Raw genomic sequence first — 13,339 nt, 5'->3', positions numbered from 1 at the left:
GGCATAACATAGGCAAGGTTTTAGCAAGAGTCACCAATCTGGCATGCAGTGGTGGCTTTTGTATCAGAAATATTGAGTATTTTATTTTGTGTCATATCTGGGATGATGAATTTCTATCTTTGATGGTGAATGATGATGGATCCAGGCACAAACTGTGATGTGGATTGTGTGTATCAATCAGCAGTCTGTATTCAGTCAGATTCATCAGAGCATGGGCCCTTATCCTGGGCATCTATTTGAGTGCCCAGGCAGTTTGGCAAGTAGCTGCTGTTTGTTTCCACAGTTTGTAGTCCTAAGTAGGGGGTATCGCTAAATCTGCCAGTCTTAGTTTTCCAAATGGCAAAATAAGGTAGGCTACAGGCAACATTTCAGTCAAAACAGAAATAGAAAAGTTAAAGTTCATCAGGGAACTTACTTGCCAGAGCTATGAGAATGGTCTCATAATTTAGTATTTCTTTGATTTCTAGAGGCAATGACCATTGTCAATCTACCTAAATAATCCCAAGAAAGTGCTTGGGGTGCAGTTCCCTACATACCTTGTTATGGATTTATCAGGCACTCCTGCTGAAAAGGTGTAATAACACTGCATCAAGGGCCTTTGAGGTTTCTGACTTGCCAATCCACAAGGTATCATCCATATGGTGAAAGCTTTGACTGTTAGAGAGCTGAGGCACGTATGCTAATTTCTGACCCACCTGTGGTAGATTTCAGGAGAATTTTTCCCACTATGACTTCTCTACTTGTGACTCTTCCTTGATTGGGAGTGGCCCTTGGACCCCTACAAGATAGAGAAATACAAACTTAAAACACATCAATTCTACTATATGTGCAGTTATAGAGCATCAACATCAATCCATTGAATTGGCCCAAAAGGCTCCATCTGCAAAGTTATATTCATTTTCCTCCCTCACTGTAAACTTTGTTCGAACAACACCAATTGAATTTGATCATCTCCTTGCCCTGCAGGACTGGGTAGGATGGTGACTTGGGTGCCTGTATCAAACAGAGCAATAAAAGTTTTAGTCTCCGGTGATGCCCGTGGCTCAGCGGGTAGGGCGCCGGCCCCATATGCCGAGGATGGCGGGTTCAAACCCAGCCCCGGCCAAACTGCAACAAAAAAATAACTGGGCATTGTGGCAGGCGCCTGTAGTCCCAGCTACTTGGGAGGCTGAGTCAAGAGAATCGCCTAAGCCCAAGGATTTGGAGGTTGCTGTGAGCTGTGTGACGCCACGGCACTCTACCGAGGGCGATAAGGTGGGACTCTGTCTCTCTAAAAAAAAAAAAAAAAGTTTTAGTCTCTTCTGTCCTTGAAGTTACCCAGTGGACTTAGGCAGGCACATAAAGTTTGGGCATTTCTTGAGACCAGGCAAATTTCATTCTGCCCCTAATTATCTTTCTCCATAAAGACACTGAGGTTTGGATAAAGAGGGGAGGGAGAGATGGAGAGCATGGAGGGATAGAATGAACTCACACCAAAAGCGTGGCACATTTACTTTTGGTTTTGGGTGGAGCTAAAAGAGATTTCCACTGAGCACATGGCTTAACTGAAAATCCTACAGTATTTTGACCAACCCAATGCCTGTATCAGGTGGCAAGATCATTATTACCAACACCATATATTTCAGTTCTGGGGACTCCTTGACTCACAGCTATAGCTGCCTTTCTGTTAAGGTTGTGATGCTTGCTGCCCCTGTGTCATGATGAAATCCTTACTACCTCAGGCCTGGAGAAGAGTGACCAACTGCCACATCACTATTGAAGGAGTTCAGTGTAATTCTACTTCTCAACAGTCACTTAGCCTCTAAACTTTAAAGAATAGTTAGGAAAGTCAGGGACACTTATCAGGAAATATGGCCTCGTGTTCATAATACTGCTCCTTTATCCCTCTCCCAAAGTCCTATGGGGTGTTTTGAACACTGAGCTTCAGGAGCCTGAATCTTTTATAATGGGCTGCAAGCAAATCTGATCAACCTTTGCCTTGGAGGAAGGTGTTATCTTTCTTATACTGGACAATTAATAAAAATCCCTTCTTCTCTGAAGGGGGATAATATTTTTCATGACTGTTCTATATGCAAGTATACTTGAAAAGGTATTTTACAAAATACCTTACTACAAAAGGGCAGTAAGTAACTTTGTTCCAGGATGTGCAGAAATAATAAAGACCCATGGAGAATTGTATTCTCACAATTACTTCTTAAAATTAGTGACCTTTTCTCTTTATGTTTAACACACAATAGTATGTTACTTGCATTCAATAAAATTATGGATTACAATAGAGCCATTGTGGGAGAAGAATGGGGAAAGTGGGCTGGCTAGAGGTGGACATATCAGTACAAAGTGAAAGATCTCTGATTACTGAGGTTACAACTGGTTGCAACATGCTGGTCTAGTAATAAGGCAGAAGTCATTAAATAATGCAGTATGTATTTATGAAGCATCTACAATGGGGTAAAAACTTTTTGTTTGGGGGCCTATAAAAGCTAGGGAGCAGGCAGTAAAGTTATTATAAGGCCATTTGATAAGAACATAGGTAAGGAGGTATTTCAGGTAAGGAGCTAACTCTGGGGAGAGTAGTAAGAACTAAGCAAAGAAATTTACTTTGGGTCTTGAAAGTGTACTGTGAGTTTTCAAGGGTAATATAATTGAGAGGAGTAAAGAGTTCTATGAATAAGGGAGTATGAGTGAAGACAAACATCCACAGGGTATTTCTAGAAATATTTGGTAGCTTGCCTGAAATCAAGTACAGACAAGAAAATGTCATAGGAGATAAAATCTAGTAAGTAAGTGGGGCCAGCCCAAGGGAAACCTATTGCAAATATCAGAACTTCCATTAGAAAATTTGGGCATTGTTTTCAGGGTAAAGAGAAAACTTTAAAGATTTATGGATGAAAGTGTCTTATGATCAATCTACATATGGTAAAACTTCTTGAGTATTGTAAAATAACTATGTCAGAGAAAAAAAGATTGGAATTAGCTGGATGGTTAAAAGGCAAATGATTATACATATGAAATATACTAGGGGGCATGGTCAAGGTGATAGAAAGGAGTGGAATACATTAAAGACTTGTAGAGATAACCTTTTGAAACTTAATAAGAAGGTTTAAGAAGAGCAGAAAAAGGCTTGGCGCCTGTGGCTCAAGAGGCTAAGGCACCAGCCACATATACCTGAGCTGGCGGGTTCGAATCCAGCCCGGGCCTGCCAAACAACAATGACAGCTGCAACAAAAAATAGACAGATGTTGTAGCGGATGCCTGTAGTCCCAGCTACTTGGGAGGTGGAGGCAGGATAATCACTTGAGCCCAGGAGTTGGATGTTGCTGTGAGCTGTGATGCCATAGCACTCTACCCAGGGTGACAGCTTGAGGCTCTGTCTCAAAAAAATAAATAAATAAATAAATAAAATAAAATAAAATAAAATAGAAAAAAAAACACAACAATGACACTCCTGTTTTAAAACTTGCTCACTAAAAAATGGCCAAGAAATTTCACTTTGATAATGATGTCAATTTTATAATGGTAGAAGTTTATCCACAAAGTATATAAAAATAAACTTGTTAAATATTACAAAGTAAAGAATGCCCTCAAATTGCTGCTGTAACCTTCCGCTCCCCCATTCTGTTTTATGTACTTGTAAAGATTGTACAGATTGTATGTATTATATTAAACTATCATTACACCCAATATTAGACATGTCCGAAATAATCTCCTGAAAAACAGAATTAATCTTTCAACATTTTTTCCTGCCTACTACTATTGTCACTTTAACTTTCTTATTTAAATCAACTGAAAGCAGAATAAAGCTATAAATTCTAAGATTAAAAAAAAAAGGACCAAATACTTAAAGAATCACCAAAGCCATAGCTTTGTTAAATCAATTTGAAATCAAATATTTATTCTATAAATAATCATGAAAACTAGAGATTTGGTAAATAATTTTGAAGTTAATTATATTTATTTCTGTACTCAGGGACTATTAATATTGCTGTATGGCCTCACTGCAGTAGATAAGAAAGGAAAACATGTACAGATATCAGTGACTTCATGCAGAGATAAAAAGTACAAAGAATCTTTGGAAATAATTAAACATCCTAATTCTGGATAGTCTTTGATTAATATATTGGGAAGCAAAGCACCTTCAAAGTCTTGGAATGTAGCACACTGATAATACCACAGCTGATCTTTCATTGTTCTAGCTAAAGATTAATTATCTCCCTTCCTCTTACAATATCCGTTTAGTGCCTTATAAATTGGATCCAGCTATTAGCACTATTCATTTATTTCCTGTGAAGATGGTGTAAGCTTTATCTTCTTGAGTGTAAGATTTAGTAGTACTTTTCATTTCCTTCTTTGCTAAACACATGCTCTTCTAAATAGCTTTATTCTAATGTCTTTCCCTCCGTTCACCCTCCCTCCCAAAGTGATACAACACAGTACACACATTCATACACTAACACGAAAGACCTTTTTCTTCCTTTTTTTGGGTTGCTTTGCAACACATTTACTGTAATCGTCAAGGGTGAAAATGTACCACAAAAATGGAGAAAGATTTACCTTAACTTTTATAATTTGCATTAGCTCATGTGATTTCTTAGTAACACATGTTGATAGAAAAAGATGAATAAGTTGGGCTTCAGTAGCTGTCCATCTTCCACATTTAGGCAGGCATAACGCACCCCGTTAGGCCAGGTGCAGTGTTTCATAAGGTGCAATTTTCTTGTGCTACTTCCATGTTGAAAATAGTGGAATCAGGCTGGTATGATAGGGTGATGGGCAAATTAGTCAGTCAAGTGTCTCTTATACTTCTAAGACATTTTCCATGATTGATCTGCATGCCGGAAAGAGACTGTGAGTGTGAGGATGGGATACAGCTCTCAGCTGGGCAAGAATGAGTCAGGGTCCCAGGCCTATGGACAAATAGGTAATTGTAGCAATCTTCAGTATGGCTCTGGACCCAGATGGACTGCCAAAGTATAGGCAAGAAAGTGATTAGAACAAAGGACTGTGGTGGATTTTTAGTAGTGTCATTTATGGCCTCAGTTAAGACGAACATTTGTCCAAGCTCTGCATGGCAGAATTATTTTTTGAGCTAACGTATAATAGAAGAAAAAAAATAATGTAAGAAAAAGAAAAGAAAAAACTGGAATTAACTATAAAAGTTAAAATCTGTTTTAGTTTCTGTTGCTCCTATCCAATCTCCTTTCACTTTGAGCTTCCTAAAGCATAATAAACAGTGCGGTGGTGTGTTTAAGTAGGTGGGCCTAGAAGTCAGACTAAGAGGATTTAATAACACCTCTAACAGTACTGGCTGTGTGATTTGGGCAAAACAGTTAAATCTTAGTACTTTATTATTTCATCCATAAAATGGGCAAGATAGTAACTTGTTTGGAGAAGATTTACATGAGCTAAAAAACAAACAAACAAACAATAAAATACTTAGAACAGCATCCACCCTCTAGAGATTCCCATGGACCCCACCCTGGGATGGTGGTCAGCAAGGGAGACAGTGCTGGAGAAATCAAGAGACTTTACACCAAACTTAGAGCATAAAGCCTGGCAGCCTGGAAAGGCACACATTGTTTCATGCGCAGCACCTGTCCTGCTTCCCAGGAATCTTTTTATTGGGTACCTCAACAGAGCATCCGTGTGAGAATGCACAGTAGTCAGTAGTCCGCAGTTGAGGTTAAAAATGAGAGAGGGGAGATTACAGTCCCCAGGAAGATCGTGTAAAGGATAAACAGAGACATAGGGTCATGGAACATCTAAAGCGGCCAGATCACGCACATACGTAAGCAGAAGAGAAAGCGAGAAACGAGTTTGGGCCCTTTGAGCTGTCTTTACTTTCCTAACTTAGCCCGCCTGTGCTGCTGAATCCCCAGGCAGGGACAGTCACGTAGACATTCCCCCGACTGGGCACTTACCCGGAGTTGGAAGGCCTGAGAGGAATTCAGTCTATCTGCTCTCACACCACCCAACACATGGCACACATTTAATAAATGCTAACTATTGTTATCATTATTTAAAAGTAATTGCGTCACTGTAAAAGGAAATTTTATAGTCATTAGTTGTACTTGAAAGACTTAGGTCACAATTTTTGAGAGTATTATCAACACCAATGAAATGGAAAATACTCTATAACTTTCTAGTTGTCTTTTCCAATGTTGCAAGCCACTAAACTTCTTTTTTAAAATATAAAAATAAAAAGTGTGGAAACTCTCAAATATTTGCTCATATTCCTATTGCCCCAAAGATCCTGAGTACCGGGGGTGGGGGTCGGGGGGGACAAAAAAAAAAAAAAGATCCTGAGTACCAGGTCCCCTTTCTCCTGAAGCTGGTGAGCTTTTGGTCCTGAAGAGCAAGGCTGCTCCTGCAGTTTGCATGTTCCTCCTTCAGTTTGTTGAGTTGATCCTCTTGCTCTCTGTTTCCCTGCTGTTCATTTGTAGATAAATACGTACTTAAAAAAAAATTATTTCCCAATCTAATTATGGGTTTCTGTTCTTTCTGTGAGTACTTTCTTCTATTTGGCAGCAAGAAATTTTGAGGTCCTACAGGGCAGGGGTATTGTCTATTTTTACAGTGTTATTCTCTTGCAAGGCTGTTATTCAATTTATAGAATAAATTGCATTCTGTGTGAAATGCCTCAAGGCAAGGTTGACCAGATGACCCAGGTTTGTAGATTTCTATTTTTCAAAGATGTACTTTTGGCTACCATCCTTTTGGAATAGAAATATGTTCCATGTTTCCAGGCTGCAGTGGTTCATCTTAGCATTTTCTGTTCCAGACCACAGAAATAGGGAGATACAGAGAGCACATACTCAGACCTTCTATCATTTTCTCATGTTGCTAAGCCTTCTGATAAATTTTATCAGCAAAGCTGTAAGCAAATTTGGTTATACTGACATATTTTTATTATTATGTGTACTTTTAGAACAATTTATTATAGAGGAAAAAATATTTTTTAAACTTTTTTTTTTTTGCAGTTAAGAACTAAGAAGTTAGTTTGGGAACCAAGTATATCAATTTAGGAAGATTTTTGTGTGAGAATTTTATACTGAAGGATACTATTCAGGATACTATTTGTATTTAAGTAAGGTTTGAACTGCCTGGAAGTAGAATTTTTCAAATAAAAATGCATACTATATGGAAAAAATGAGGATTTTGCTAGTTCCTAAATGTTAGAAAATAATTGTCTTAAACTATTTCTTTACTCTTAAAGAGATGATTTCACATGGTCCTACAATAATGGGGACAAAATGTTTTGCCATTTCAATAATTAACCAAATTACCTTGAATAAATGAGGTAGTGTTTTGCTTGAAAATGGAAGTAGCCTAATAGCAGAGTTTGAAATATTCTTTGTCTTTTTACTAAAACATAGCATTTCAAACTTCCACAAATCAGTTTAGTGATAATGTAATTAACTTTCAATCTGAGAGAATTTACAGGTAGTGCTAAAATTCTAATTTTATTTTAAAGAATAGATTGATAGTGGTTGCTGAGTGTAAGAATATTTCCTTAATTGATGCAAAGCAGGGAATTAAACTGACCGCATAGATTATATTTTTTAAAACTATATAAACATTGACCTTTAAATGATTAGTTTTATGAACTTTTTTCTCACCAATTCATATAGAAAACCTAATAACTAATTCATTACCAGTGAAATGGAAATTGAATAAATGGACATTAACAGCTATAAATGTATAAAATGTTCACCAGGGAAGATTCATTCAGCCTTTATCAGATAGAAATATGTCTCAATTAGCCATACTATGGAAGTGGGAAGAGAAGTCACAAGACAAAGAGAATAAAATGCCTGGGAAAGAAAATTATAAACTTTGCCACAGAATTATTAACTTTCTCGTCTTCAGTTTCAGCAATGAGGGGATATCACATTACTTTGTTGTTAGGAGAGGCCAGTAATGTAAATCACTGACCTAGATTCCCATTCTATAAAACTCTGTGGGAGAATTACCCTCCACTGGAAAAATCCAGTCTGTAGAAGCAGAACAACAATTACTCGATGCTTTTCTCTGAGCTAAATTAATTCCCTGGTTGTTTAAATAGGAAAAAAATTTCTTTGAAACTATTCAATAGAGAAGTAGACTAAAGAGAAATCTTATAGTGACAACTTCCACTGCCTTCACGTCATTGTTGATACAATCTTTCCCTTTCTCAGGGTGGTTTTCATGATGCTTATTTTGATTCTGAAAATGAAATTCCCATGGACTGCCAAAGGCCGATAATTTAGTTCAGAAAGATTGTAAGTTTAGATTCAGTAAGATGTCTCTCTCCTCTATTGGTTTTACACCCAGAGAAGCTAAACTGCCATCATTTCTGCTCTTTCTGAGATACAGTATAACAGCTTATTGGATTTCAATTTGGTGAAATTAGAAACTTCAAGCTTAATGTTCAAAGCCTTATGTTTTTAATTACTCAATAACATTGGGGATTTCTTCTTTCACATTTTTATTTGAATGTTATAAATTCTGTCTGAGCAGTGACTTTGCCAATGTCAGAAAGTGAGAAGAACATAGTGTTGGTAATGAGACGGTTTAGTTCTAATCCTAGTTTTGCCACTAGCTGACTGTCAACATTCCTCCATGCACTTAACCTCCTAGGATTAATTATCTTCATTAGTAGAAAAAGGAGGTTGGGTAAAATGATAGTTTTTTTTTGGCTCTACCTCCTGGTCTTGCACCTGCTGCGATTCCCTTCTTTAGAGCCTCTGCATGGAACAAGGCCAGGCTGGCCTCAGGGAGGAGGAGAGATCACAGGGAGGAGAACTGAGTCATCCACCTAAGGCCATCCTGAACCAGAAAGCCCTGGCGACCAACCCCTGACAGCAGACACTGCATAGCTGACCATTAGATGCGCGAGAGCTAAGAAAGTGTTGTTTAAAAACATTTTGTGATTGTTTACTTTGTAGCATTAACTAGCTGATCCAAGAAGTGAGGTCAGTGACATAATGGAGATTAGGGGTAAATCCTGTGACACCCTTTTAGACATTGTAAACATGTTGGCTTTTATTTTAGGTAAAATGAGAAGTCATTGACAAGGTTTCAAGCAGACATCTGTTATTATATTTTATTTTAAATTTCATATTTTTTTAATAAAATTTTTTTTTATTGTTAAATCATGGCTGTGTACCTTAGTGCAATCAAGGAGTACAATGTGCTGGTTTCATATACAATCTGAAATATTCTCATCAAACTGTTCAACATAGCCTTCATGGCATTTTCTTAGTTATTGTATTTAGGCATTTGTATTCTGCATTTAGTAAGTTTCCCCTGTACCTATTCTAAGATGCACCATAGGTGTGGCCCTACCCATTACCCTCCCTCCACCCTAACCTCCCTGATCCCTTCTCCTTCCTTGGCCCTTTCCCCATAGTCTTGTCATATAGTTGGGTTATAGCCTTCATGTGAAAGCTATAATTTAGGTTCATAGTAGAGCTGAGTACATTGGATACTTTTTCTTCCATTCCTGAGATACTTTGCTAAGAAGAATATGTTCCAGCTCCATCCATGTAAACATGAAAGAGGTAAAGTCTCCATCTTTCTTTAAGGCTGCATAGTATTCCATGGTATAAATGTGCCACAATTTGCTAGTCCATTCATGGGTCGATGGGCACTTTGGCTTCTTCCATGACTTAGCAATTATGAATTGGGCTGCAATAAATATTCTCGTACAGATATCTTTGTTATATTGTGATTTTTGGTCTTCTGGGTATAAACCTAGTAAAGGAATTATAGGATCAAATGACAGGTCTATTTTTGGTCTCTAAGTATTCTCCAAACATCCTTCCAGAAGGAACATATTAGTGTGCATTCCCATCAGCAGTGTAGAAGTGTGCCCTTTCCTCCACATCCAAGCCAACATTTCTGGTTTTGGGATTTTGTTATGTGGGCTACTCTTACTGGGGTTAGATGATATCTCGAAGTAGTTTTGATTTGCATTTCTCTGATTAATAAGGATGATGAGCTTTTTTTTCATGTGTTTGTAGATTGTGCGTCTGTCTTCTTTAGAGAAGTGTCTTTCAAATCCCTTGCCCATCCTGAGATGGAGTCATGTGTTCTTTTCTTGCTAATACCCTGTTTCCCTGAAAATAAGACAGTGTCTTACATGAAGGTGTGCTACCAAAGATGCGCTAGGTCTTATTTTCAGGGAACATTATATCTTTCCTGTAAGTAGGTCTTATTTTTGGGGAAACAGGGTACGTTTGAGTTCTCTGGGGATTCTGGTTATTAGACCTTTATCGGAGGTATAACCTGCAAATATATTCTCCCATTCTCAGGGCGGTCTTCTTGCTTTACTTACTATGTTCTTGACTGTGCAGAAGCTTTTTAGTTTGATCAGGTCCCAGTAGTGTATTTTTGATACTGCTTCAATTGCCTGGGAGTCCTCCTCATAAAATATTCACCCAGGCCGATTCCTTCAAGAGTTGTCCCTGTACGTTCTTCAAGTATTTTATAGTTTCATGTCTTAAGTTTAAATCTTTTATCTAGTCAGAGTCTATCTTTTTTTTTTTTTTTTTTTGTAGAGACAGAGTCTCACTGTACCGCCCTCGGGTAGAGTGCCGTGGCATCACACGGCTCACAGCAACCTCTAACTCTTGGGCTTATGCGATTCTCTTGCCTCAGCCTCCCGAGCAGCTGGGACTACAGGCGCCCGCCCCAACGCCCGGCTATTTTTTTTGTTGTTGCAGTTTGGCCGGGGCTGGGTTTGAACCCGCCACCCTCGGCATATGGGGCCAGCACCCTACTCACTGAGCCACAGGCGCCGTCCGTGAGAGTCTATCTTAGTTAATGGTGAAACGTGTGGGTCCAGTTTCAGTCTTTTACAGATCACCAGCCAGTTCACCCAGCATCATTTGTTAAATAGGGAATCTTTTCCCCACTGAATGTTTTTAATTGGATTGTCAAAGATCAAATAATGGTAAGTAGCTGGATTCATCTCTTGGTTCTCTATTCTGTTCCAGACATCTACTTCTCTGTTTTGTGCCAGTACCATGCTGTTTTGATCACTATCGTTTTATAGTACAGTCTCAGGTGTGGTATCATGATTCCTCCTGCTTTGTTTTTATTGCTGAGTAATGGTTTGGCTATTCAAGATTTTTTCTGATTCCATATAAAATGAAGTATTATTTTTTCAAGATCTTTAAAATATGACAATGGAGCTTTAATAGGAATTGCATTAAAATTATATATTGCTTTGGGTAGTATGGACATTTTGTCAATGTTGATTCTTCCCAGCCATGAGCGCGATATGTTTTTCCATTTGCTAACATCTTCAGCTATTTCTTTTCTTAAAGTTTCATAGTTCTCTTTGTAGAGATCTTTCACATACTTTGTTAGATAAATTCCCAAATATTTCATCTTCTTTGGCACTACTGTGAAAGGAATAGAGTCCTTGACTGTTTTTTCAGCTTGGCTATTGTTAGTATATATAAAGGCTACAGATTTATGGCTGTTGATTTTGTAGCCTGAGACGCTGCTGTATTCCTTGATCACTTCTAAGAGTTTTGTAGTAGAATCCCTAGTGTTTTCTAGATATACAATCATGTCATCTGTGAACAGTGAAAGTTTGATCTCTTCTGACCCTATGTGGATAAACTTGATCGCCTTTTCTTCCCTAATTGCAATGGCTAAAACTTCCATTACAATGTTAAAGAGCAATGGAGACAATGGGCAACCTTGCGTGGTTCCTGATCTAAGTGGAAGTGATTTAAATTTAACTCCATTCAATATGATATTGGCTGTGGGTTTGCTGTAGATGGCCTCTATCAGTTAAAGAAATGTCCCTTTTATACCAATTTTCTTAAGTGTTCTGATCATGAAGGGATGCTGGATATTGTCAAAAGCTTTTTCTGCATTAATTGAGAGAATCATATGGTCTTTATCTTTTAGTTTGTTTATGTGCTGAATTACATTTATAGATTTACGTATATTGAACCAGCCTTGAGGCCTGGGATAAATCCCACTTGGTCATGGTGTATAATTTTTTTGATGTGTTGTTCAATTCTGTTAGTTAGGATCTTATTGAGTATTTTAGCATCAATATTCATTAGTTGGGATGAATTAGTAGGGATATTGGTCTATAATTTTCTTTTCTTGTTGGGTCTTTCCCTGGTTTAGGGATGAAGGTGATGTTTGCTTCATAGAATTTGTTGGGTAGTATTCCTTCTTTTTCTATATTTTGGAACAGGTTTAGTAATATAGATAATAATTCTTTTTAAAGGTTTGGTAGAATTCTGATGTAAAGCCATCTGCGCCTGGGCTTTTCTTTTTAGGGAGATTTTGTATAGTTGATGCTATTTCAGAACTTGATATAGGCCTGTTCAATGTTTCCACTTCGTTCTGGCTAAGTCTTGGTAGGTGGCGAACTTCCAAGTATTGGTCGATTTCTTTCAGATTTTGATATTTCTGAGAGTAAAGTTTCTTATAATATTCGTTAAGGCTTTTTTGAATTTCTGAGTGGTCTGTTGTTATTTCATCATTACCATTTCTGATTGATGAAATTAGAGATTTTACTCTTTTTTTCCTGGTTGGGTTGGCCAAAGGTTTATCTATTTTATTAATCTTTTAAAAAAACCAACTTTTGGATTTATTGATCTGTTGTATAATTCTTTTGTTTTCAATTTCATTTAATTATGCTCTGATTTTTGTTATTTCTTTTCTTCTGCTGGGTTTGGGGTTGGAATGTTCTTCTTTCTCCAGTTGCTTGAGATGTCTCATTAAGTTGTTAACTTCCTCTCTCTCTGTTCTCTTGAGGAAGGCTTGCAGTGCTATAAATTTCCTTCTGAGGACTGCCTTTGCAGTATCCCAGAGGTTCTGATATTTCGTCTCTTCCTTGTTGTTTTGTTCCAAAAATTTGGTAATTTTCTTCTTAATCTCATCTATAACCCATCTATCCTTCAGCATAAGGTTATTTAGCTTCCATGTTTTTGTATGGGTATGCAGATTCCTGTTGTTATTGAGTTCAACTTTTATTCCATGATGGTCTGAGAAGATGCAAGGAATAATTTCTATTTTTTAAAATTTGGTGAGGTTAGATTTGTGGCAGAGGATGTGGTCAATTTTGGAGTATGTTTTGTGGGCTGATGAGAAGAATGCATATTCAGTTTTGTTGGGATGAAATGTTCTGTAGATGTCTGTTAAGTCCAGATGTTGAATGGTTAAATTTAAATCTAAAATTTCCTTGCTTAGCTTTTTTTTGGAGCACTGCTAAAGGGGTGTTAAAATCTCCAACTACTATGAAAGTGGAGGAAATCAAGTTGCTCATGTCTGTTAGAGTTTCTGTTATGAATTGAGGTGCGTTCTGGTTGGGTGCATAGATATTAAT

Source organism: Nycticebus coucang, chromosome 16, assembly GCF_027406575.1.
Source record: "Nycticebus coucang isolate mNycCou1 chromosome 16, mNycCou1.pri, whole genome shotgun sequence".
NCBI classification, from domain to species: Eukaryota; Metazoa; Chordata; class Mammalia; order Primates; family Lorisidae; genus Nycticebus; species Nycticebus coucang.
Note: the sequence above shows the minus strand (reverse complement) of the source record.